The sequence below is a fragment of the Siphateles boraxobius genome, unplaced genomic scaffold, assembly GCF_051911475.1.
Source record: "Siphateles boraxobius isolate OS27281-9 unplaced genomic scaffold, OSU_SipBor_1 41, whole genome shotgun sequence".
Classification (NCBI taxonomy): domain Eukaryota; kingdom Metazoa; phylum Chordata; class Actinopteri; order Cypriniformes; family Leuciscidae; genus Siphateles; species Siphateles boraxobius.
The window spans coordinates 42,372,501-42,378,248 of NW_027509042.1; the positions used below are offsets into that span (position 1 = coordinate 42,372,501).

At 47.3% G+C, this 5,748-nt stretch overlaps 1 protein-coding gene across 4 annotated transcripts in view; it reads right to left on the bottom strand.

Annotated features, from left to right (window-relative positions):
• Nucleotides 1-287, bottom strand: part of dync1i2b (dynein, cytoplasmic 1, intermediate chain 2b) — a 23,178-nt gene extending 22,891 nt beyond the window's left edge. The window contains exon 1 of one of the 4 annotated variants that reach the window (XM_077199786.1): nucleotides 151-287. The gene's annotated coding sequence lies outside the window, so the exon portion shown is untranslated. The remainder of the gene's footprint in view (nucleotides 1-150) is intronic. The other 3 variants (XM_077199784.1, XM_077199785.1, XM_077199783.1) reach the window with 3 other exon arrangements.
• Nucleotides 288-5,748: the final 5,461 nt, after the last annotated feature.

A 5,748-nucleotide genomic window follows, 5' to 3' on the forward strand; every position in this document is an offset into this window, starting at 1 on the left:
ACTATATAAAGTTATTATAACATAAATGACAGTTAAAGCGCACACGTCAGACGGCCTCATGAATCAATGCAGAAACATCGCCTTTAAAACACACAATCATTCATTTTAACACCAGAAACCCTACATTAATACAGAAACCATTATTCTTACTTGAAATAAAAAGTTAGCGGCTTGGGGTCGGTATGAAGAGGATTATTCTTCTGTCAGCGGACTAATAACTTATTATCCTCTTTCTCTGTTGTGACAGCGGCGGCAGCGCTGAATCGCTGAATCTGGGATGCGGCTACGGGTGCCGTGTGGTGCTTTTCTCAAACAGAGCGGGTGCGGCGTTTCGTAAAGTGACCACTAGATGACGCACTTTAACTTGACTGATTAGTGATGAATTTCCTTTTGAACCCTATTATTCGTTTTGAACACAACACAATTTTTTTTTAACACAACGCAAATAGCCTAAATACCATAGGCCTACCAGTCTCGCGATGACGTATTAGATTCAATCAGCGATTTTAATTAAATCCAAAACTTTTTTAGAATTAGTTTTTAGTATCTGATTTTCTTATACAAAATAATCTAAATAATAACATGCAAATAGAACATAAGGGCTAGTGATAGTAGTCAGAAATTAAAAATGATAAGGAATATGAAAGAAAATAAGAAAATAAATGAGTAAAAATAAAGGATAAACACGTTTGTAATATAATACACTTGTAAAATATAACATATACAATATAATGAAATGTTTGTGTTGCATTTACATGCTATAATAAAAACTTCATAATGCATAGTGTTTACATAGAATACTTTATAATGACATTTTTAAATTTACTAAGGAAAGCAATACACATTTGCATAGAATAGAATAAAATAGAATAGAATAAATGCAAAGTTTCTGTGATATATAACACCTAAGTCTTGCAGTTATTTTCTTAGTTGTTAGTTCAGTTAGTTCTGATGTATAAGCATGACGTTTAAGCAACGAATAAGTAAATGTTTTTTTACTGGTGTGTTCAGCCATACAGTCTGGCACTTTCTTATTATAAAAGGAAAGATGAATGTGTGTAGGCGGTAGATGCAGAGCTCTATTTCTGGCACAGGTTTTATGCTTTGTCAGGTGTTTTTGTCCTTGTTCAAGTGTCTTGTAAGGGAATAAATGTAAGTCTGAGTGTAGTGTATATGTTTTCAGTTATATGAAGGGCAAACACTTGTGCGTTATCCGTAGTGACATGTAAATGAATGTAATATTGATGCATTCATTTATTCTGCAATCATTCATTACAAAATAATATAAATCAATAGTTCACCAAAAAAAGAGAGAGTTCTGTCAATAGGCTACCAGCTTCATGTTGCTCTAATTATTAATTTTTTTATTTCTGGCTCTTTTCCATATGACAATATGGAGTGCAGTTCATAGTGCTTAAGAATATCAAACAAAAGCAACAACAACAACATAAATGTCCTAAAATTTGTCCATACAGCTCATTCTACTTCTCATGTTTTCTGAAGGAATATGATATGCATATTCAAAATGGTGTACTGTGTTATGACATATGCGAGAACCTACGGCATTATTGTGTGAATGACAACAAAGCTGGCTAAAAACAATAGGTTTGCAAATCATTTTTCCCACCACACCTTGTTTGCCAATGCAGTTGATGATTTCAGTGTTGTGAATTTGATATATGAGGGGAAATATGACAACCTGAATATGAGTGTGTGTGCATGCTAGTACATGTGCTTGATTCAGGGACTGTGTGTGTGTGTGTGTGTGTGTGTGTGTATGTGTGTGTGTGTGTGTGTGTGTGTGTGTGTGTGTGTGTGTGTGTGTGTGTGTGTGTGTGTGTGTGTGTGTGTGTGTGTGTGTGTGTGTGTTTGTGTGTGTGTGTGTGTGTGTGTGTAAGAGATGAGTAAAAGCCCTGTAACCCACATCTCCTTTGTCTTTTGCCATATGACAATGGCTGTAAAGGGCCGTTGTAGTTTCCATGGCAACATGTCTGTGACTAAAAATCAGGCTATGGGTTAGCAGGTGCATGAACATGCATATGTGTAGAGATGTTTAACTATATTTTATCACCCCACATCAATCACACTCCCACGCCATCTGAGGGAATATATCTGCAACAGACACAAACGTCACCTGTTACCACACTAGTTTGGGTAGTTTATATGGTCTGATAGTTGAAAGGCACAAAATTCACAGATATATCTTGAAACTATATACTAGTTTTAGACTCTTAAGCATTTGCCTATTTAAATCCAAAGAGCAACTTTCTTTTTGGCCGAGCAGTGTAGGATCTTACAGAATCAGAGCTTGAAAAGTTTCTTAGGTGCTTTAAACCAAAATTTCAAGCTTTTAAAGATATGACGCCACAAATCTGATAAACTTGATAATTTCTTCCTCAAAAATGCTCATTATTTACAGCCGGAACTGTGTAAACACAAGGAGGACTGATAAAGCTGGGCGACTATGCCCCCTTTTACAAGATGTAATATAAGTCTCAGGTGTCCCCAGAAATGTGTCTGTGAAGTTTCAGCTCAAAATACCCCACGGATCATTTATCATAGCATGTTGCAAATGCCAGTTTTTAAGTGGAAGGGAAAGAGTGTTGTTCCCTTTGGAGAGGTCTCTCCTATTGCGTAAGTAGCTTACGCTATGGGAAAACTCCTTTTCTCGAGAATATTGAAGTCTTTATGTAAAACGCATTGCAGCTGCACAGCTGACAGCAATGAACGAAGGAAGCTCGGTCATTGGCTGTGCTGCGGCAACTTGCTCGAACCAATGACGGGGCGACTCTGAATGCGCGACCAATGAGCGCGCTTCGCGCCCGCGCGCGTCAGAGCCCGCCAAGATGGGCGTGGCCAAGAGCTATTTATTGGGCGCCCCGTCATGAGAGTTCTTTAGATTTAATCTCCTTCAGCGAACACCTTCTTCGCTGGATCCTCCGGATTGTTGAAGCCTTCGCCGCCGTCGAAAAGCATACCAGCGGGATTGATACGAGGACGTCGGCACCTTCAGCCGCCTTCGAACGCCATCCTACTGAGCCATCCGGCGTGCCACACACGCAAGTATCTTTACATCTGTTCGCCCCGCGACACTTGTAAAAGAGCAATTTTCTGAGGCGTTGTTTCAAATGCCTTCCTGCGCGTCGTGCAGAGACCTTCTCCCGGACGGGGATCGTCACATCATCTGCGCTCGCTGCCTGGGCCGGGACCACGCAGAAGCTGCTTTGACCAAGGGCGGATACCCGGAATGTGATGACCTGGGTCTCTCCGCACTGCGGGCTCGCCTCGCCGCTTTCGCCGTGAGCGAGCCCATCGCCCCCACCCCTCTGTTTGAGCCGCGCACTAAGAAAAAGCGCCGCTCACAGAGGCTTCCTGAACCGGAGCTCAGTGACGTCACGCCGAGCCAGTCTCCGCGTGCTTCACCGCCGCTCTTACCTTCCCCACCGCCGGTTCAGTTCACCCAGCCGGACCCACGCCCCTCTAGCAGAGCGGTGGGCCTTGTGACTTTCGGCGCGTCCGAGGACGATGGGGGAATGGATGACAGCTTGTCCATCGACGCTGCCTAGGACGACTGGCCGGGCTCCACTCTCGACCCCGCCCCGTCGACGCTAGCTAGCACGAGCGGGGGCTCCACCATGGATACGGAGATTATCCGCGTCCTCTCGAAGGCCGTAGAGGACCTCGGGCTCGATTGGTCTTCTCCCGAAGAACCAACCCGAAGCCGACTGGATGAGTGGTTTCTGTAGGGGCGCCAGCAGGCCCCTCGGCAAAGGCCTTCTCCCTTCTTCCCGGAGGTTCATGACGAACTCACCAAGTCATGGAAAGCCCCCCACTCTGCGCGTCTGAAGCCTTCTTTTTCTTTGTCGCTCTCCTCTGTGGACAGCGCGAAGGAAAGAGGCTACGAGGGAACGCCGCCCCTCGAGGAGGCCGTGGCCAATCATCTCTGCCCGCCCTCCACCACCGGATGGAAAGCCAAAGCTTCCCACCCCTCGAAGCCCTGCCGCACTACTTCTGCTCTCGCCGGTCGCACCTACGCCGCCGCCGGCCAAGCTGCATCAGCGCTTCACTCAATGGCGGTACTTCAAGTGTTCCAAGCTAAGCTTCTCCGTTCTATGGACGAGTCTGGCCCCGAACCCGAAGCCTTTAAGGACCTACGCAGCGCAACTGATATAGCTCTGCGAGCCACGAAGGCCACCGCCCAGTCTATTGGCCGCGCCATGGCTAATTTGACTGTTCTCGAGCGCCATCTGTGGCTGACTCTGACGGAGATGAAGGACGCGGATAAGGCGCCGTTTCTCGACGCGCCTATCTCCACCAGCGGGCTGTTTGGACCGGCGGTTAAAGGTTTCGCCGAACGCTTCACTGAGGCCCAGAACGCTTCACAAGCTATGCGCCATTTCCTGCCCAAGCGCTCCAGCTCATCGCAGAGCAGACAGAGACCGCCACAGCCGCAGCGGGCTAGAACAGCTCCCACCGCCTCTCAGCACGCGCCTCATGCTGACGCTCGACGCCGCTCGCGCTCCCACAACCGCAAGCCGCCTCCTGAGCGACGGGGTCCTCGGCCCAAGATTGTGCTGAACCCTGAGCCTCGAAAGCCGTCCTAGCCACAGGAATGAGAAGAGAGAGTGCGTGTCTCGCAAAAGCCGGACCACTCTCTCTGCAAAAGCTCAAACATTACCCAGTCCCCTTACAGGCGGCTGGAAATGTCCATACAGCAGTCAATGGGCCAGTCACAGAGCTCGCTCACCTGCAAACAAACGCCGTTTTTACGGCGACGCACAGAAAACACAAAAAGAGTCTTTTTCTGCCTGTGTCACTAAGGGTTCACATATCCACAAAGTGTGCATTCCCAGATACTGTCAAAACAGTGCCAAATTCATTCCCAGCTCAGGCTGCGCGCCCCATGAATGTAGATCACGTGCCTACGGTCATGTACGCACCACTACACACAAGCACTGTTCACACAGTTATGAATTCATCCCCAGTAAAAGCGGGAAACATTATAAAAGTGACGCGTGTGCCTACCACTGTTTATGCACCCCCACTTATAAACACTGTCCTTACAGTGTCAAACACAACCCCAGCTCAGGCTGCGAGTTTTACAGACATAGCGCGCGCTGTTGTAAGCACACACGCGCCCATTCACTCAGCTGCTCAGCGCGCGCCCGCGCCTCTGAGAGCTACGAGCTCAGGCGATTCGCTGGCCGGGTCCCTACGTCACAGCGGCCCGCCCCTAGCCTGTATTCAGCCCATATCTGTACACGCAGCGGCATGGGAAAACATTCCAGATATGCCGAAATGGGTATTGAATATAGTAAAGCACGGATACTCGCTCCAGTTCGCTCGCAGACAACCACGTTTTACGACTGTGGTCGAGACGAAAGTGAGAAAGGAGTGTTCACAGGTTCTACGCACCGAGGTGCGCAAACTAATAGAAAAGGGCGCTGTGGAAACTGTTCCCCCCTCTATGAGCGAGGCAGGTTTTTACAGCCGCTATTTTCTCGTCCCGAAAAAGGATGGTGGTCTCTGCCCCATCCTAGATCTCAGACACCTGAACAAAGCACTAATGATTCGCTCGTTCAGAATGTTAACAACCAAGCATATCCTTGCGCAAGTACGCCCAGGAGATTGGTTTCTCTCAGTGGATCTGAAAGATGCTTACTTTCACATTCCAATAGCGCCTCATCACAGGCCGTTTCTGAGATTCGCTTTCGAGGGACAGTCTTACCAGTACACAGTACTTCCGTT